Below are 21,181 nucleotides of genomic sequence, written 5' to 3' on the forward strand. Positions count from 1 at the left end.
TCCTCCTTTTCACTAGACCCCATTGTCCCCTAGTACATTCGGAAGGTTATTCGTGTCTTCCTTCGTGAAGACAAAACCAAAGTATTTGTTTAATTGGTCTGCCATTTCTTTGTTCCCCATTATAAATTCACCTGAATCCGACTACAAGGGACCTACATTTGACTTCACTAATCTTTTTCTCTTCACATATTTATACAAGCTTTTGCAGTCAGTTTTTATGTTCCCTGCAAGCTTCCTCTCAGACTCTATTTTCCCCCTCTTAATAAAACCCTTAGTCCTCTTCTGTTGAATTCTAAATTTCTCCCAGTCCTCAGGTTTGTTACTTTTTCGAGCCAATTTATATGCCTCTTCCTTGGTTTTAACACTATCCTTAAGTTCCCTTGTTAGCCACAGTTGAGCCACCTTCACCGTTTTATTTTTACTCCAGACAGGGATGTACAATTGCTGAAGTTCATCCATGTGATCTTTAAATGTTTGCCATTGCTTATCCACCGTCAACCCTTTAAGTATCCTTTGCCAGTCTATTCTAGCCAATTCACGCCTCATGCCGTCGAAGTTACCTTTCCTTAAGTTCAGGACCCTAGTTTCCGAATTAACTGTGTCACTCTCCATCTTAATAAAGAATTCTACCATATTATGGTCACTCTTCCCCAAGGGGCCTCGCACAACAAGATTGCTAATTAGTCCCTTCTCATTACACAACACCCAGTCTAGGATGGCCAGCTCTCTAGTTGCTTCCTCAACATATTGGTCGAGAAAACCATCCCTAATACACTCCAGGAAATCCTCCTCCACCGTATTACTACCAGTTTGGTTAGCCCAATCAATATGTAGATTAAAGTCGCCCATGATAACTGCTGTACCTTTATTGCACACATCCCTTATTTCTTGAATGATGCTGTCCCCGACCTCACTACTACTGTTTGGTGGTCTGTACACAACTCCCATTAGCGTTTTCTGCCCTTTGGTATTCCGCAGCTCCACCCATACCGATTCCACATCATCCAGGCTAATGTCCCTTCTTACTATTGCATTAATTTCCTCTTTAACCAGCAATGCCACCCCGCCTCCTTTTCCTCTCTGCCTATCCTTCCTAAATGTTGAATACCCCTGGATGTTGAATTCCCAGCCTTGGTCACCCTGGAGCCATGTCTCCGTGATGCCAATTACATCATATCCGTTAACTGCTGTCTGCACAGTTAATTCGTCCACCTTATTCCGAATACTCCTCGCATTGAGGCACAGAGCTTTCAGGCTTGTCTTTTTAACACACTTTGACCCTTTAGAATTTTGCTGTAATGTGGCCCTTTTTAATTTTTGCCTTGGTTTTCTCTGCCCTCCACTTTTACTATTCTCCTTTCTATCTTTTGTTCTGACTCCATTTTATTTCCCTCTGTCTCCCTGCATCGGTTCCCATCCCCCTGCCATGTTAGTTTAATGCCTCCCCAACAGCGCGAGCCAATACTCCCCCTAGGACATTGGTTCCGGTCCTGCCCAGGTGCAGACCGTCCTGTTTGTACTGGTCCCACCTCCCCCAGAACCGGTTCCAATGTCCCAGGAATTTGAATCCCTCCCTTTTGCACCACTCCTCAAGCCACGTATTCATCTGAGCTATCCTGCGATTCCTACTCTGACTAGCTCGTGGCACTGATAGCAATCCTGAGATTACTACTTTTGATGTCATACTTTTTAATTTAGCTCCTAGCTCCCTAAATTCATCTCGTAGGACCTCATCCCGTTTTTTACCTATATCATTGGACCTATGTGCACCACGACAACTGGCTGTTCACCCTCCCTTTTCAGAATGTCCTCCGAGACATCCTTGACCCTTGCACCATCCTGGAGTCTCGGTTGCGGCCGCACAAATGCCTATCTATTCCCCTTACAATCGAATCCCCTATCACTATAGCTCTCCCACTCTTTTTCCTGCCCTTCTGTGCAGCAGAGCCACCCACGGTTCCATGAACCTGGCTGCTGCTGCCCTCCCCTGATGAGTCATCCCCCTCAATAGTACCCAAAGCCGTGTATCTGTTTTGCAGGGGGATGACCGCAGGGGACCCCTGCACTACCTTCCTTCCACTGCTCTTCCTGTTGGTCACCCATTTACTATCTGGCTGTGTACCCTTTACCTGCGGTGGGACCAACTCACTAAATGTGCTATTCACGTCATTCTCAGCATCGTGCATGCTCCAGAGTGAATCCACCCGCAGCTCCAGTGCCGCAGTGCGGTCCGTCAGGAGCTGGAGGCGGATACACTTCCCGCACACGTAGTCGTCAACTGGAAGCGTCCCTGACTTCCCACATAGTACAGGAGGAGCATAACACGCGTCCGAGCTCTCCTGCCATGTCTTAACTCTTAGATTAACTTAAATTGGCAACGCAGTTGAGAGAGACGCAGAGAGAGAGACACGGATGCGGAGAGAGACTGAAGCAGATCGAGAGAGACAGTGAGGCAGATCGAGAGAGAAACACACACACAGAGAGAGACAGAGAGAAAGATAGAGAGTGGGATCGAGGGCGAGAGGCAGGGAGGGCGGGAGGCAGGGAGGGCGAGAGATGAATAAACAGTCGACAATGAGGGCAATTTCCAACTTGCTGTGTAAAATAACTTCTGCGGATCAGCCTGTTCTTGAAACTGCCCATTTTCCATTTCTATTGAACCAGTAGGAATGATAATCAGGCGGTTAAGAGAAGGGTAACTATCCATGGCTAACTAAAGAAATAAGGGATCGTATCAAATTGAAAACAAGGGCATACAATGTGGTCAAGGCTAGTGGGAGGCCAGAGTATTGGGAACTTTAAAAGCCAGCAAAGAACGACTAAAAAAATAATAGAGAGGGAAGATAGATTATGAAAGTAAACTCGCGTGAAATATAAAAACAGATAGTAAGAGTTTCTACAGGTACATAAAAAGGAAAAGAGTGGCTAAAGTAAATGTTGGTCCCCTAGAGGATGAGACTGGGAAATTAATAATGGGGAACAGGGAAATGGCAGAGATGTTGAACAAATATTTTGTATCGGTCTTCACGGCAGAAGACACTAAAAACATCCTAATAGTGGATAATCAAGAGGCTATAGGAAGGGAGGAACTTAATACAATCACTGTCACTAATGAAGTAGAGTTTGGTAAAATAATGGGACTAAAGGTGGCCAAGTCCCCTGGATCTGATGGCTTACATCCTCGGGTCTTAAAAGAAGTGGCTGCAGAGATAGTGGATGCATTGGATGTAATCTACCAACATTCCCTGTGTTCTGGGGCGGTCCCAGCAGATTGGAAAACCGCAAATACAATGCCCCTATTTTAAAAAGGAGGCAGACAAAAAGCAGGAAACTATAGACCAGTTAGCCTAACATCTGTCATTGGGAAAATGCTGGAGTCCATTATTAAGTAAGCAATGGTGGGACATTTGGAAAAGCATAATTCAATCAAGCAGAGTCAGCATGGTTTTATGAAAGGGAAATCAGGTTTGACTAATTTTCTGGAGAATTTGGAGGATGTAACCTGCAGGGTGGATAAGGGGGAACCAGTGGATGTGATGTATTTGGATTTCTAGAAGGCATTCGATAAGGTGCCACATAAAAGGTTACTGTACAAGATAAAAGTTCACAGGGTTGGGGGTAATATATTAGCATGGATAGAAGGGAGATGGAAGGGGAGAAGGGGGAGGGATGGGGGAGAAGGGGGAGGGGGAGAAGGGGGAGGGATGGGGGAGAAGGGGGAGGGATGGGGAGAAGGGGGAGGGGGGAGAAGGGGATAAAGGGGAGAAGGGGGAGAAAGGAGATGGAGGGGAAAGGAGATGGGGGGGAAAGGAGATGGGGGGGAAAGGAGATGGGGGGGAAAGGAGATGGGGGAAAGGAGATGGGGGGAAGGAGATGGGGGAAAGAAGATGGGGGGGAAAGGAGATGGGGGGAAGGAGATGGGGGGAAAGGAGATGGGGGGGAGAAGGAGATTGGGGGGGGAAGGAGATGGGGGAAGGAGATGGGGGGGAAAGGAGATGAGGGGGAAGGAGATGGGGGGGAAAGGTGATGGGGGGGAAAAGAGATGGGGGGTAGAAGGAGATTGGGGGGGAGAAGGAGATTGGGGGGGAGAAGGAGATTGGGGGGGAAGGAGATTGGGGGGGAAGGAGATTGGGGGGGGGGTGAAGGAGATTGGGGGGGGGTGGGGGGGAAGGAGAAGGGGGAGGGAGGCTGAACGGGCCGGGCCTGAGACTTTGGGCAGGGCCCGTCCCCAGCACCAGATTTACAGGTAGGTGGCGTTGGGTCGGGTCGGGGGGGTGGTGGGAGGGAGGTCGGTTCGGTTCGGGTCGGGGGGAGGGAGGGAGAGGGAGGTCAGGTCAGATCCAGTCCGGGAGGGGGGTGGGGGAGCGGGTGTCGGGTCCGGTCCGGAGGCGGGTGGGGGGGGGGGAGCGGGTGTCGGGTCGGGTCCAGTCCGGGGGTGGGGGGGGAGAGCGGGTGTCGGGTCTGGTCCGGGGGGCGGGGGGGGAGGGGAAGCGGGTGTCGGATCCGGTCCAGGGACGGGAAGTGGGAGTCGAGTCGGGTCGGGAGGAAGCAGGAGCTGGCCGTGGGAGGAGCCTTATTCACACAGCCCCAGTGAGGCCATTCGGCCAGGGCTAGGGGCTGCGTGCTTCGGGCCTCTCCCACACAGTTTTGGGCGCCTGGAGCTACTGAACATGCACGCCCACTGTAGCGCGCATGTGCAGAGGTCCCGGCACTGTTTTCGGCGCAGAGACCTGGCTCCGCCCCCTACAGCTCCTGCTGTGCTGCGCCGAGGGCCAGAGAACCTGCAGGGAGGTGGAGAATCTGGAGGTTTTTTTTCGGCGCACTTTGTGGCGGGAAAAACGGGTGTCCAGGTCTGGTCTGCGCCGTTCTAGGCGCGGCTCGAAACTTGGGCCCATAATTTGGGAAAATGTGAGGTTATCCACTTTGGCAGTAAAAATAGAAAAGCGAATTATAATTTAAATGGAGAGAAATTGCGAAGTGCTGCAGTACAGAGGGACCTGGGGGTCCTTGTGCATGAAACACAAAAAGTTCGTATGCAGATACAGCGAGTAATCAGGAAGGCAAATGGAATGTTGGCTTGTATTGCAAGGGGGAAGAGAGTATAAAAGCAGAGAAGTCTTACTACAACTGTACAGGGTATTGGTGAGACCACACCTGGAGTACTGCGTATAGTTTTGGTCTCCGTATTTAAAGAAGGATATACTTGCATTGGAGGCTGTTCAGAGAAGGTTCACGAGGTTGATTCCGGAGATGAGGGGGTTGACTTATGAAGATAGGTTGAGTAGATTGGGACTATACTCACTGGATTCAGATGAATGAGAGGTGATCTTATTGAAACATATAAGATAATGAGGGGCTCGACAAGATGGATAGAGAGGATAATTCCACTCATAGGGGAAACTAAAACTAAGGGACATAGTTTCAGAGTAAGGGGCCGCCCTTTAAAATTGAGATGAGGAGGAATTTCTTCTCTCAGATGGTTGTAAATCTGTGGAATTCTCTGCCCCAGAGAGCTGTGGAGACTGGGTCATTGAATATATTTAAAGCGGAGATAGACAGATTTTTGTGTGATAAGGGAATAAAGGGTTATGGGGAGCGGGCAGAGAAGTGGAGCTGAGTCCATGATCAGATCAGCCATGATCTTATTAAATGGTGGAGTTGGCTCGAGGGGATAGGTGGCCTACTCCTGCTCCTATTTCTTATGTTCTTATGTCTCTAGAACAGGCTGACGATCCGCAACGATCAGTTTTCGACCCAGCTGACATGTTGGCAATCTACCCCAATCATCATCGTCATCATAGACAGTCCCTCGAAATCGAGGAATGCTTCCACTCTAAAAGTGAGTTCTCAGGTGACTGAACAGTCCAATGCGGGAATTACAGTCTCTGTCACAGGTGGGACACACAGTGGTTGAAGGAAAGGGTGGGTGGGACAGGTTTGTCGCATGCTCCTTCCGCTGTCTACACTTGTTTTCTGCATGCTCTCGGCGACGAGACTCAAAGTGCTCAGCGCCCTCCTGGATGCTCTTCCTCCATTTTGGGCGGTCTTTGGCCAGGGGTTCCCAGGTGTCGGTGGGGATGTTGCATTTTATCAAGGAGGCTTTGAGGGTGTCCTTGAAGCGTTTCCTCTGCCCACCTGGGGCTCGCTTGCCATGTAGGAGTTTCAAGTAGAGCGCTTGCTTTGGGAGTCTTGTGTCAGGCATGCGGATGATGTGGCCCGCCCAATGGAGCTGGTTGAGTGTGGTCAGTGCTTCAATGCTGGAGATGTTGGCCTGATGGAGAACAGTGACATTGGTGCTTCTGTCCTTCCAGTGGATTTGCAGGATCTTGCGGAGACACTATGTCCAATAACCACAGGTTTCTCCTCAAAATGTCACAAACAACAAGTCACGTCTCCTGTGGTGACCCTCAGCACAACTTTGATCCCTGAAATACCTCGCTCACCTTCACATCACAAAACACTACCCACTGAGCCTCAACTTCCAACCTTTGATGGCCTGTTTACTGAGGACTTTAGTCACACATGGATCATTAAAAATATTCTGGAAGATATATTGAAACAATAACTATGCTTCTCTCAACTCCTTCAGACGCATGAACGGAATAAAACAGTTTGATTTGTCGATCGGCATCAAGACCATTGAATGAGCCATCGGGTGGCTTCCTGTCCAAAGACAGCCGCAGCAATCGAAACCTGCTGTCCTTGGCCTTCCCAAACAACACACGGCTCTGCCTTGTCCCGTGGTGTGAGCATTAGCCAGACTGCAATGTGAATTCACAGAGCGTCTATGTCAGCAAGGTAGGAATCCAATAAAAAATCTCACTGACAATAATGCTTCAATCCTCGTCACAACTACCACCTCTCAGCCTGGCCCTGTAACACACTTCAGGAAACCAAGATCAACTCGTCAGCAAAGCTGGAAATATTGGGCCCAAGTTTCGGGCCGCGCCTAGAACGGCGCAGCCCCGACCTGGATGCCTGTTTTTCGCGCCACAAAGTGTGCCTAAAAAGAACTTACAGATTCTCCGGCTCCCTGCTGGTCCTCTGGCCCTCGGCGCGGCGCAGCACGCGCTGCAGGGGGCGGAGCTAGGTCCCTGCGCTGAAAACAGTGCCGGGACCTCTGCACATGCATGCTACAGTGGGCGCGCATGTGCAGTAGCTCCAGGCACCCAAAACTGTGTGGGAGGGGCCCGAAGCACGCAGCCCCTATCCCTGGCCCAATGGCCTCACTGGGGCTGCGTGAATAAGGCTCCTCCCACGCCCAGCTCCTGCTTCCTCCGGACCCGACTCGACTCCCGCTCCCCGGCCCCTGGACCGGACCCGACCCGACTTGACTCCTGCTCCCACCCCCCCCACCGGACCGCCCCCCCCCCCCACCCCCTCCCCGACCTCCGCTTCCCCCGCTCCCGACCTCCCCCCCGTCCCCGACCGACCTCCGCTCCCGACCGATCTCCTCCCCCCCCCGACCGATCTCCCCCCCCCCCAACCCCCCGACCGATCTCCCCCCCCCCCGAGCCGCGCTCCAGACCCCCCCGGACCCCGGACCCGACGCAACCTACCTGTCAATCCGGTAAGTCTAAGCTCGAAGTCTTGGGCCCGGCCAGGCCCGGCCCGTTCAGCCTTCCTCTCCTTTCTCTCTCTCTCTCTCCCTTCTCTCTCTCTCTCTTCCCTCCTTCTCTCCCCCCTTCCCCTCCCTCCCTTCTCTTCCCCCTCCCCTCCCTCCCTCCCTTCTCTCACCCCCCCTCCTCCCCCTCCCTCCTCCTAGCTCTCCTCCCCTCCTCCCCTCCCTCCTTTCTCACCCCCCCTCCCCTCCCTCCCTTCTCACCCCGCCTCCCTTCTCACCCCACTTCCTTCTCACCCCCCTCCCCTCCCTCCCTCCCTTCTCACCCCCTCCCCTCCCTCCCTTCTCACCCCCCCTCCCCTCCCTCCCTTGTCACCCCCCTCCCCCCCACCCCCTCTCCCCCACTCCACCACCCCTCCTCCCCCTCCCCATCCTCCCCCTGCTGTCAGAAACACAGACACTGACAGACAGAGTTTGAGAGACACACACAGACAGACAGACAGAGAGATAGAGACACTGACAGAGACACACTGGGGGGTGGGCATCCCAGCACGCTGTTGGAGGGCTCCCGGTGCTGCAGTCGGTAAGTAGAAAATGTTTTATTTGTTGACTTTTTAAAAAATTATTTCTTATTAATTATTTTTTATTGATTTATTGGTTGATTTATTGATATTTTTATCATTTATTATTGATGATGGCTCTTTATTTGTAAAACTGAAGTGTTTAATGTTTGTAAACTTCCCTTTAAACCCCCCTCCCCACCATTCCCTACGCCTGATTTGTAACCTACGCCTGATTTTCTAAAGTGTAGACAAGATTTTTTCGAGCGTACAAAAATCTTCACTTACTCCATTCTAAGTTAGTTTGGAGTAAGTTTTTACTGACGAAACTTTGAAAACAGGCGTAAGTGGCCGGACACGCCTCCTTTTGAAAAAAAAATTCTGTTCCAAAGTGAAACTGTTCTAACTGACTAGAACTGGAGCAAACTAAATGCCGAGAATTTGAATTTCTAAGATACTCCGTTCTACACCAGTTGCTCCAAAAAATCAGGAGCAACTGAGGCCGAAACTGGGCCCATTGTCACTGTGCCATGCTGCATGTTGGAACAGACCAGCCTCCCTCCCCTGGAGAAGTTGGGTGTACAATGCAGAATCTGGGAAAGATGGAGGAGAGAGAGGCGGGGCGGGGGAGAGAGAGAGGCGGGAGGTGGGGGGGAAGAAAGACGGGGCGGGGAGAGAGAGGCGGGGCAGGAGAGAGAGAGAGGCGGGAGGTGGGGGGGGAAGAGAGGCGGGGGGTGGGGGAGAGAGAGGCGGGGGTGGGGGGGGAAGAGTGGCGGGGGTGGGGGAAGAGAGGCGGGAAATGAGAGAGGCAACCTGGGGTGAGAGGGTGGGGGAGAGGGGGCGATGTGGGGTGGGGGGGGTGAGTGGAGGGGGGGGTGGGGAGTGGGAGGACGTGGGCCAAGGGGTGTGTTGTTACTGATCATTATTACACACAATCGTTTCTACATACGTAAGTCTGCAGTTCTGTCTGGAAGAAGATACAGTTATCTGAAACATACATGGGGTTTCACAATTGGTATCTGAACAAAAATACCAGTAATTGGCAGGATTCTTTCCACTTTCACGTTCCCCGGCCTGGGAGTCTCCGACCATTAAAACAGCAGAAACCCGAGGACCAGGGAGTGCAGACGTGGAAAATCCCAACCAGAATCTCACAGCTTTCCACTGAGAATGTGATCATCTCTGGAAAAGATTCCTTTCACTTATCACTACGTTTAAATGATCATGCCTCTTCAAAGTGAGTGTCTTGCACATTAATATAGAAAATGGACAAATCTCTGTTGAATTTATATTAAGAAAAGGGATTATTGTTTGACGCAAGCTAAACAGGGACAGTTACTAGATTTGATATGGTAACATCGAGGGTGTACAGAATTTCAATAGATCTCCAGAAGCATCCCTAAATGCCCACCACTCTAAGCTGGATTTAATGGTTATTGTGGATGTGGCCTCAGGGCAAACCCAGTCAGTCAGCGATGAAACCAAAGATTTCTTGTTTCTTGGTTTAACCTTTATGTAAAGTTCAGGTTGGTTACAGATAATCTCAGTCATCCTGCTGTAAACCTGGTGACTGATATGGTGCTGACTAGATCAACCAGTTGAATGACGGAACAGGCTCAAAGGGTTGAATGACCTACTCCTGTTCCAATATAGGGCTGGACTTTCGACGTTTATTGCTATCGCCCATATATGGGTGATATTTCCGACGTGGTTGTCCCACCTTTAAGAACCGCCAAAATATCGCCCATTTTAAAAGCCGCTAGTTTCACCTTTTTAATTTGGGCGATAGCGGTAGTGATCTGAAGTGGGTGATAGTGATGTATGCAATCGTGCAAGGCTGCCGTCCATAGCAATGGCCGTTCTGCGCATGCGCGTTTTTTTTTTCAGTCACTTAACTTTTCCCGCAATTCAGGAGGTCAGGGGTCACCTGTGCATGCGCAGAAGACAACAGGAGGAAGAGAGAGCGCGAGAAGGGCTTTGCAGCTTGAACAAGTGTAGTTTGATTCATTGAGGCCTTCAAGTTTAAATCGAAGCATGAGACAACCTGAGTTTAAACAAATGGACGTTGAGGAAGTTGTTGCCCTAAGTGAGGTGGCTGAGGTTGGAGGGAGAAAAAGGGCAAAGAGGTTCTCGGATGAGGCCAACACAGCCTTGGTCCATGAGATGGAGATGCGGTGGAGCCAATTAACCCGGGGTGGGGGTGGGTGTGGGAGTGGGTGTGGGAAACTCCCCCTCCCCCCCAGTGTGTACCAACGTATTTGGGCAGAGATCGCCGAGGTGGTGTCATCGGCACATGATTACCGTGAGCTGAGCCAGTGCCACAAGCGCTGAAATGAGTAAGTACTAACTTTATTAACTTGAATAACTGTAATCATGCACTGATTCATTAATTAAAATGTAAATCTGCCAGATTGTAATTAGGCTGGGTAATCTTGGTGTCACGCATTACTTCCTGTCCACGATCTTATGGCATTGCTTCTCTGAACGTAGATGTGTTAACCATGCAGCAATTGCATCCAAACTGTATTAGCATATAACGTTAATGATGAAAAGCATGTGCGATGACTAATTGTGAATTATAATATGTGTGTTCTGTAATTGTACCGAAGCAATTAGCTTATACAATGCTCTTGTCACTTTTGCAGAAGAAGATATCGACAAATCGCGCCGAGCGTAGGCGCACGGGAGGAGGGCCAGCAGAGATACTGGAACTCACCGACCTGGAGGAGCGAGCTGCAGCCCTCGCTGGGGTCTATAATCGCTCGGACACCCGTGGTGGTGCAGATCCGGTTGTGGCACCTCGTGAGTAATGTATAACCCCTGGGTAATTTAAAGTAATTTAATGCTATTTGAGTATAATATATGAATAATGTAATGTGATGTAATTAATGCTGGGATCATGAAATCTTATTTTAATGCAATGCAGTTTCTGTACTTTATGTTCATGTTACTTATATGTAACGTCTGTCGGTGATATCTAATGCCGTAGTGTTGCTCCTCCTACATATGCCTGCGCAGTGTAAGCGTTCTCAGGTCACCCTGGCCCTCCCCTTCTCTTCTACTGACCTCTCATATTATGTTTTCTAGGTCCCCAGATGTCTCGCAGAATTTGGAGCCCCCCGGAGCGTCGCCCCTTTTAGTTCAAGTGGTGCTCACCACCGGAGACAAGACCACCCAGGAGAATGAGGGTCGTATGGATGACCCTCAACCATGCTGTTCAACACAGGTGGACTCAGGGACTCAAAGGTTAAATCTATCTGCGGCCACCTCTTCCTCAACCGTGGAAGTAGCGGGGCCAAGCGGCTTGCAGCAGGACACACCGAGTGGTCCAGCACCTACGCCAAATCCACGGAGGTTGGCTCGGCGAGATAGGCATGCACAGCGATAGGCGGATATAAACCGGGACATGGTTTCACTGTCGAGGGCGAGTGTCGACCTCGGTCGAGCACTCCTCTAGGCGATAGGTGGGTTGACCGAGCACTTTGCCGCACTCTCAGCTCGTCATTCAGAGGGCAAGGTGCAGCTGATTGCGATGATGCGGAGGGTGGTGGGGGCATGGGTTCACTGCCAGGCTGATTGTCTTCCCCGAGATCCTGTTCCTCCGCCTCCCCTCTCTCCTGAGATGGACCGGCAGCCCCATCTGGCAATTCCTGTCCCCGTCTGATAGCTAAGTTATGCAACATGCAGCACACCACAATGAACTCAGTGACCTGCTCAGGGTGGTATTGTAGGCTGCCTCCAGAGTGCTACCTCAGCACTCCAATTGTCTTTTCGACGATATTGCATGTGGTTATATGACTCTGATTGTAGCGATGCTCGTCTTCTGTCTGGGGCTACGGGGGTGGGAGTCAGGAGCCAGGTGGCAAGGCCAGATCCTTTGTCACCAAGCATCCAGCATTGACCTTGTGACTGACTCTTAAAGAGGTCGGAGACAGTGCTCCCATACAAGATGTGCGCATCATGGATGCTGCCTGGAAAATTGGCATTTACTGCCATGATTATTTGCTTGTGATCGATAACGAGCTGCACATTCAGGGAGTGGAATCCCTTTTGGTTACGATAAACCTCTGACTCCTCTAAAGGTGCTTGCAGGGCGATGTGCATGCAATCTATTGCTCCCTGGACCTTGGGGAAGTTTGCTATTCTCGAGAACCCCAAAGCCCTCTCACTCTGTGCCGGCGATAAATGGGCAATAGTTTCCATTTATACATAAATATGGGCGGTAAGTGGGCGGTAAATGGGCGAAAATCGAGCTCATATGTTCCGAGAAGGAGGAGTTCCTGTGAGGAGGACACAAAGCCTGCAAAGGGATATAGACTGGTTAAGTGAGTGGGCAGTAAGTTTGCAGATAGAGTATAATGTGGGGAAATGTGAGGTTATTCACTTTGGTAGGAAGAATAGAAAAACAGAATATATTTTAAATGTAGAGAAACTATTAAATGTTGGTATTTAGAGAGAATTAGGTGTCCTTATACAGGAAACGCAGAAAATTCGCATGCAGGTAATGTAAGTAATTAGGAAAGCAAATGGCATGTTGGTCTTTATTGCAAGGGGGTTGGAGTACGAGAGTAAGGAAGTCTTCCTATAATTGTACACACTTTGGTGAGAACACACCTGGAGCACTGTGCACAGTTTTGGTCTCCTTATCTAAGGATATACTTGCCTTAGAGGCAGTGCAATGGAGGTTCACTAGACTGAATCCCTGGGATGTGAGGGTTGTCCGATGAGGAGAGATTGAGTAGATTGGGCCTACACTCTCTGGAGTTTAGAAGAATAAGAGGTGATCTCATTGAAATATACAAGATTCTGAGGAGGATTGACAGGGTAGATGCTGAGAGGTTGTTTCCCCTGTCTGGAGTATCTTGAACTGGCGGGGGGCGGGGGAGGGGGTGCATCATCTCAGGTTAAGGAGGATGAGGAGGAATTTCTGCACTCAGAGGGTTGTGAATCTTTGAAATTCTCTGCCCCAGAGGACTGTGGATGCTGAGTCGTTGAGTGTATTCAAGACTGAGATAGATAGATGTTTGGACTCCAGGGGAATCAAGAGATGTGGAGATCGGGCATGATGTTATTCAATGGCGGAGGAGGCTCGAGGGGGCCGTATGGCTCACTCCTGTTCTTAATTCTCATGTTCTTAGAAGAGGAAATTAAAATCAACATTGAAAGTGTAGAATGGATTTGGGACACTGGGCATGGCCTTGTTCTGAGGGACATCACTCCCTCCAGCAAGGGAGCAGCAGCTTATGTTGTGACTGTGTCTACATTGACTACCTGTCCATTAACAGGCCATTCACAGCCCTGCTGCTCACGTGAACCACATCCTGTGATGAGGGCAGGACTCCTCAATAATATTCCAGTATTAGTCAGCAGTTCCTGTGAAGGCTCCACCCTTGTAACAGCAACACGGACAACCCTCAGACTCTCCGCGATGTTAAACACAACATTTTACTGACAGCAGTGGTGGCAGGGCGGTGGGGGAGGAAACTATCTTCAGTCAGAACCGGCAATTCATTGGGAACGAATCAGTGCCTTTCCCACTAGGCCGCGATTTCAATCCTCAGCATGGAGTAAGGATTGTCAACCCTCCAGGACTGACCTGGAGTGTCCAGGAATCAAAGATCGATCTCCTGCTGGACGCCACTGCGAGCAACCCGGGAAAAATTATCAACCAATCAAATGAATTCTGCGTTTTTTTCCATTTTCTTTGAACATTTTTGTTTATTACTTACCTAACTATTGGAGATGAGAAAAGAAGCTGTTTGATTGGGCTGAGCGGTTGGGGGCGAAAGGTCATGTGATGAAACCTCCAGGAAGACGTCCAGAGTTGGCAGCCTCAGGATAGGGTCAAAAATGGGGAGTGCAGTTTAGTAACAGATGCTGAAGGCACTGCGTAGATACTGAGTGTTCCACAGTGAAAGCTTTCAGTCAGGCAGCAATCAGTAGATAGACCCACTGAACCACAGATAACTGCACAGAACTCCTTAGCTAGGCTTTCTCCCCAACAGATCATAGAAATTTACAGCACAGAAGGAGGCCATTTCGGCCCATCGTGTCCGTGCCGGCTGACAGATGGGGAAAGGTTATAACATGCGTAGTTAATTATCTGGGGACAGAACTTTAATCTGGGAAGTAGAAGAACAGTTTGAATTCATTGTCAAACAGGCCTCTGGCAGAGTGTGTCAGAGAGAAATAATTTGTCAAAACCCCTATGTGAATTCTCCACTGCTTTCTGACAATTGGGGACAGACAGACAATGACACAGATTGACACGGTGGAGGCTGCAGACACTGCCTTAACCCCTTCATCACAGCTCACTGTGTCGGCAGACCAAAGTGTGAAGACGGTGTAGGCAGGCATTACTGAGAAAGACTTGAAAAGAAAAACTCGCATTTCTATAGCGCCTTTCACAACCTCAGAACATCTCAAAGCGCTTTGCCGCCAATGAAGTACTTTTGAAATGTAATCACTGCTGTAATGTAGGAAACGCGGCAGCTAATTTGCGCACAGCAAGCTGCCACAGAAATGTGCTAATGACCGGATAATCTGTTTTTTTAGTTTTGTCAGTTGAGGAATAAATATTGGCCAGGATACCGTGGAGAATGCCCCTGCTCTTCTTCGAAATTAGATCTTATATATCCACCCGAGGGGGGAGACGTGGCCTTGGTTTAACGTCTCATCTGACAGACGGCACCTCCGACAGTGCAGCTCTCCCTCAGCACAGCACTGGAGTGTCAGCCTGGATTTTGTGCTGGAGTGCAACTTGAACTCACAACTTTCCGACTCAAAGGCGAGAGTGCTACCCACTGAGTCACGGTTGACACCAGAGTTCCAGCACCTGCAGTATTTTGCTTTTGACTTAAAACTGCAATATTCCATGCATGAATGTTTCTTCAGCAGTTCGATATTAAAGCTGCTCATCTGTCTTGACAGGATCGCTACACTTGGTGCCGGATGTGTTACATACTAATGGGACGTCAGATACAGAGGCAGGCAGGTGGGAGAGGGGAGAGGGGCAGTGTTGAGAGGAGCTGTGGTAAGGTGCAATTGCAGTTTCATACACCCAAGGAGGGCAAGGTTGTCGTATAAGACAAAACGCAAACAATTCGGGAGAAGGAGAGGCGCCATTGCAATTGCTGACCATTATTAAATACTGTCTGCTCTATACGCACCCTTAGGTGGAGCTTGTCGGCAAGGAGTTGAAACCTGTTTTGGCCGATGCTTGTGCCAGGCTTCACAACTGAAAGAAAGACTTGGATTTATATAGCGCCTATCATGACCACCGGACATCTCAAAGTGCTTTACAGCCAATTAAGTACTTTTGGAGTTTAGTCACTGTTGTAGTGTGGGAAACACCACAACCAATTTGTGCACACCAAGCTCCCACAAACAACAATGGGATAATGACCAGATAATCTGTTGTTTTAGGTTATGTTGATTAAAGGATAAAGATTGGCCAGGGATAACTCCCCTGCTCTTCTTCAAAATAGCACCGTGGGATCTTTTCTGTCTACGTCCACTTGAGAGAGCATGCCTCATCCAAAAGACAGCACCTCTGACAGTGCAGCATTCCCTTAGCAATGCACTGGAGTATCAGAAGATGTTTTATGCTCAAGTTTTATGCTCAAGTTGAACCCACAACCTTCTGACTTTGAGGCAAGAAGAGCTACCCACTGAGCCACAGCTGACACTATGATTAATTAAAGGTGATTAAAAGCCTGACACTTTCAGAAATCCAGCCTCCTGTTTGAGAATCTCTCAACCAAACGACTGAGAAATCGACACGGGATTTATAATCAGTGTTTCTCATTATTTTCAAATATCCTGTACCATCCATTTTCAGAATAAACATCTTTCAGAGTGCAGCATGAATCCAAAAATCCTAATCACCAGCGGGTACCAATTATAGCACCAATCCCTGGGCCACAATCTTCCCGCTGGATTTTACATAGTCACACCTTACCTTCAGCTCCCCTCGTTCATTCCAAAAACAGCATGCAAAATAATGATCATTCAACAACTAGCTCTTTGCGGCTATCAAAGAGCATGCAACAAAGAGGAAGCGAGCTGTCTGCAGTGAGGGACAAGTCAGTGAACTCAAGAGGAACAGGCCTGGTTTACAATCTAACATGTAGGCCGTGTTAGCAGTTGAGCAATCGTCCACCTCAGTTTCACACTTTCCTGCCTCCCTGCTGGGGCCTTGCTATCAGATACAGGTAGGCACTGGGCCGGTAGTTGCTGGAGAGCAAAGGAAAATTAGCAAATATTCTGGTGGTGTAGCTATCCCAATATTCACTGCTGCCATGGATGCCGGAATTTCCCAGGCTCCATTGAGAAACAAAAAAAAACATAGGCACGTCCCAGGTGGGTTATAAAGAGAAAGGGAAAAGGGACAAAACGAGAAGAGTGTCAGAAAGAGAAGAATTCTTCCAAGCATCCGCTCCACTTGGCTGCCTCCCGGGTGATTGGCGCAGTTTGCTGCTTTAACCACATTTCGGCTTTAGGCCCGTGTTGACATTGCAGGAGATGAAGCTCATGACTGGAGAAATCTTAGCTGAGACATTCAATGGTGGAAGCACTGCAGTTACCCAGTAATGCTTCACTTCTGCACAAAAATCACTTCGCTCAAAAATTCTTCTCTGCTCAACACCCCGGCCTCCCCTCATGCGCACCCTCACCCAGTCCTGAGCCATCCAATCAGAATATTTGTAATATAAGCTCTAAATGACTAACTACAACTCACCCTGCTGGTGGTTGACTGTTTCTCGAAATTACATAGCAGCAGTGGTAATATTTACAGCAGAGACAGGCCATTTGGCCCAACAGGTCCACAACAACAACAACAACTTGCATTTCCATAACACCTTTAACCTAGTAAACTGACCCAAGGTGCTTTACAGGAGTGTAATCAGACACAATTTGACACCGAGTCACACTAGGAGATATTAGGACAGGTGACTACAAGATCAGTCAAAGTGACAGATTTTAAAGGGAGGAAAGAGAGGTGGAGGGGTTTATGGAGGGAATCCCAGAGCTTAGGGCCTCAGCAGCTGAAGGCACGGCGCCAACCCTTAAAAGAATGGAAAGGATAGAAGTGATGGCTGGGTGGTCACTGAATGGAACTCTGCCCATCAGCTGGAATTTCAGTCAGCCGACAGTACGGCTCAAAGGCCGCACGACTGGATGGGGTGAGAAATAGGGGAATTATTCCCAAGCAGCAAGAACTGTGGCGTTGAAAGCGTGTGGACAGAGAGCAGCTTGACTTGTACCCAACCCACCTCCACATGGCCTGGCACCGAGAGGCTCATGTGGGAGAGATATTCAATCCCACTCCCCAACCGACAATCTTCACCTCACCAACAGAACATTAACACAGGCACAGACTGTGACAGTAAAGGAAAGAAAAAAGCAGAAGTATCCAAGCCTACGCTTACGTTACAATTCTCGGCTGCCACACAGTGCCCTGGGACAGCGCCCTGGGACCTCTGCATTTCCACAGGGTGAAAACCCTCACAAACCCAGAGAGCAAACACCTAGCCCAGGGCTCAACGCCTCACAATTACTGCTGGCAATGAATATTTGAGTGAGTACCTGTTGTCCAGGCCCTACCTGTGAAGAATTTCCCCTCGGTAAGCTGACAGGACCCATCAGCTGGTAAACATCAGATGCTTCCTTCAGGAACGACCATGCGCAGCAGTAACGTGTCAATAATTCAAGACACTCTCTCGCATCCTGCAGCACTCGAGGGTACTTTATAATTCAGTGACTCACTGACGATAGCTCAGAGTTCCTGCCACTTCAAATTCTTCCAACAGATGACGAATTGGGGAAGCGGAGGATCCCTGATGAGCTGCGGCTCCTTCGAATGCTGCAAGTCTTGGATAACAAGGGCACTGCCATATCACACTCACTGCTGTATAACATGGGCACTGACATATCACACTCACTGCTGTATAACATGGGCACTGACATATCACACTCACTGCTGTATAACATGGGCACTGCCATATCACACTCACTGCTGTATAACATGGGCACTGCCATATCACACTCGCTGCTGTATAACATGGGCACTGCCATATCACACTCACTGCTATATAACATGGGCTGTACCATATCACACTCACTGCTGTATAACATGGGCACTGCCATATCACACTTGCTGCTGTATAACATGGGCACTGCCATATCACACTCACTGCTACATAACATGGGCTGTACCATATCACACTCACTGTTGTATAACATGGGCACTGGCATATCATACTCACTGCTGTATAACATGGGCACTGCCATATCACACTCACTGCTATATAACATGGGCACTGCCATATCACACTCACTGCTGTATAACATGAGCTGTACCATATCACACTCACTCCTGATTCAGGAATGACACTGCTCCTCGATGAACACCCTATCTAGTCAGGACCAAAGCTAGCCACTTGCTGCCTGTGTTCGGCAGTCGGTAACCGGAACTAGCTTGAACTGGTCAGCGTGCAGAGGAACCTGCCGTGAACAAAGGCAGTCAAGGCCACCCAACAAGGGAGGCTGAATCACCTTCCCAAAGCACTTCCCTGCTGAAGGAAGCATCTGATGTTCACCAGCAGGCAGATCCTGTCACCTCATTAAGCATTCAATATTCAGGAAGGACAGACAGGAAGGAAAAGGAGGTGGGGTAGTGTTACTGGTTAAAGAGAAGATTAACGCAATAGCAAGGAAGGACATTAGCGTGGATGATGTGGAATCTATATGGGTAGAGCTGCGAAACACCAAAGGGTAGAAAACTTTAGTGGGAGTTGTGTACCATCCAACAGTAGTAGCGAGGTTGGGGATGACATCAAACAGGAAATTAGGGATGTGTGCAATAAAGGTACAGCAGTTATCATGGGTGACTTTAATCTACATATTGATTGGACTAACCAAACTGGTAGCAATACTGTGGAGGAGGATTTCCTGGAGTATATAAGGAATGGTTTTCAAGACCACTATGTCGAGGAACCAACTAGTCTGGGTCATGTGTAATGAGAGAGGATTAATTAGCAATCTGGTCGTGTGGGGCTCCTTGGGGAAGATTGACCAAAATATGGTAGAATTCTTCATTAAGGTGGAGAGTGACACAATTAATTCAGGGACTAGGGTCCTGAACTTAAAGAAAGGAAATTTCGATGCTTTGAGACGTGAATTGGCTAAGATAGACTGGAGAATGATACTTAAAGGGTTGATGGTGGATGGGCAATGGCAGACATTTAAAGATCAAATGGATGAACTACAACAACTGTACATCACCGTGGCTCAACCGTGGCTAACAAGGGAAATTAGGGAAAGTGTTAAATCCAAGGAAGAGGCATATAAATTGGCCAGAAAAAGCAGCAAACCTGAGGACTGGGAGAAATTTAGAATTCAGCAGAGGAGGACAAAGAGTTTAATTAGGAGGGGGAAAAGAGAGTATGAGAGTAAGCTTGCAGGGAACATAAAAACTGACTGCAAAAGCTTCTATAGATATGTGAAGAGAAAAAGATTAGTGAAGACTAATGTAGGTCCCTTGCAGTCAGAATCAGGTGAATTCATAATGGGGAACAAGGAAATGGCAAACAAATTTAACAAATACTGTGGTTCTGTCTTAAGGAAGACACGAATAACCTCCCGAAAAAACTAGGGGATCAAGGGTCCAGCGAGAAGGGGGAACTGAGGGAAATCCTTATCAGCCAGGAAATAGTGTTAGGGAAGTTGAAGGGACTGAAGGCCGATAAATCCCCAGAGCCTGATAGTCTGCATCCCAGAGTAATTAAGGAAGTGGTCCTAGAAATAGTAGATGCATTGGTGGTCATTTTCCAACATTCCATGGACTCTGGATCAGTTCCTATGGAATGGAGGATAGCAAATGTAACCCCACTTTCAAAAAAGGAGGGAGAGAGAAAGCAGGGAATTATAGACCGGTTAGCCTGACATTGGTGGTGGGAAAAATGCTGGAATCAATTATTAAAGATGCAATAGCAGCGCATCTGGAAAGCAGTAACAGGATCGGTCCAAGTCAGCATGGATTTATGAAAGGGAAATCATGCTTGACAAATCTTCTTAAGTTTTTTGAGGATGTGACTAGTAGAGTGGATAAGGGAGAACCAGTGGATGTGGTGTATTTGGACTTTCAAAAGGCTTTTGACAAGGTCCCACACAAGAGATTAGTGTGGAAAATTAAGGCACATGGTGTTGGAGGTAATGTATTGACGTGCATAGAGAACTGGTTGGCAGACAGGAAGCAAAGAGTGGGAATAAACGGGTCCTTTTCAGAATTGCAGGCAGTGACAAGTAGGGTGCCGCAGGGTTCAGTGCTGGGACCCCAGCTATTTACAATATACATTAATGATTGAGACGAAGGAATTGAAGGTAATATCTCCAAGTTTACAGATGACACGAAGCTGGGTGGCAGCTGCGAGGAGGATGCAAAGAGGCTGAAGAGTGACTTGGATAGGTTAGGTGAGTGGGCAAATGCATGGCAGATGCAGTATAATGTAGATACATGTGGGGTTATCCACTTTGGTGGCAAAAACAGGAAGGCCGATTATTACCTGAATGGTGACAAATTAGTAAAAGGGGAGGTGCAAAGAGACCTGGGTGTCATGGTACATCACTCATTGAAGGGAGGCATGCAGGTACAGCAGGCAGTAAAGAAAGCAAATGGCATTCTGGCCTTCATCGCGAGGGGATTTGAGTATAAGAACAGGGAGGTCTCACTGCAGTTGTACAGGGCCTTGGTGAGATCACACCTTGAGTATTGTGTGCAGTTTTGGTCTCCTAATCTGAGGAAGGACGTGCTTGCTATTGAGGGAGTGCAGCGAAGGTTCACCAGACTGATTCCCGGGATGGCAGGACTGACATATGAGGAAAGGTGGGACCAGTACAAACCGGACGGTCTGCACCTGGGCAAGACCAGAACCAATGTCCGAGGGGGAGTGTTTGCTAGTGCTGTTAGGGAGGAGTTAAACTAATATGGCAGGGGGATGGGAACCAATGCAGGGAGACAGAGGGAAACAAAATGGAGACAAAAGCAAAAGACAGAAAG

At 48.8% G+C, this 21,181-nt stretch overlaps 1 protein-coding gene and 1 long non-coding RNA gene across 5 annotated transcripts in view; one reads left to right on the top strand and one right to left on the bottom strand.

The window, feature by feature from the left end:
• LOC139279961 (tumor protein p53-inducible protein 11-like) overlaps window positions 1-21,181 on the bottom strand; it is a 169,147-nt gene that overhangs the window by 103,939 nt on the left and 44,027 nt on the right. The window lies entirely within an intron of this gene.
• The window catches only part of LOC139279425 (uncharacterized), a 30,029-nt gene continuing 18,093 nt past the window's right edge, over window positions 9,246-21,181 (top strand). The window contains exons 1-3 of one of the 2 annotated variants that reach the window (XR_011596472.1): window positions 9,246-9,358; window positions 10,767-10,923; window positions 11,209-11,585. This is a non-coding gene — a long non-coding RNA (uncharacterized lncRNA). Of the gene's footprint in view, window positions 9,359-10,766; window positions 10,924-11,208; window positions 11,956-21,181 lie in introns of those variants that run through there. The other variant, XR_011596469.1, reaches the window with a different exon arrangement.

The sequence above is a fragment of the Pristiophorus japonicus genome, chromosome 14 (genome assembly GCF_044704955.1).
Source record: "Pristiophorus japonicus isolate sPriJap1 chromosome 14, sPriJap1.hap1, whole genome shotgun sequence".
Lineage (NCBI taxonomy): Eukaryota > Metazoa > Chordata > Chondrichthyes > Pristiophoridae > Pristiophorus > Pristiophorus japonicus.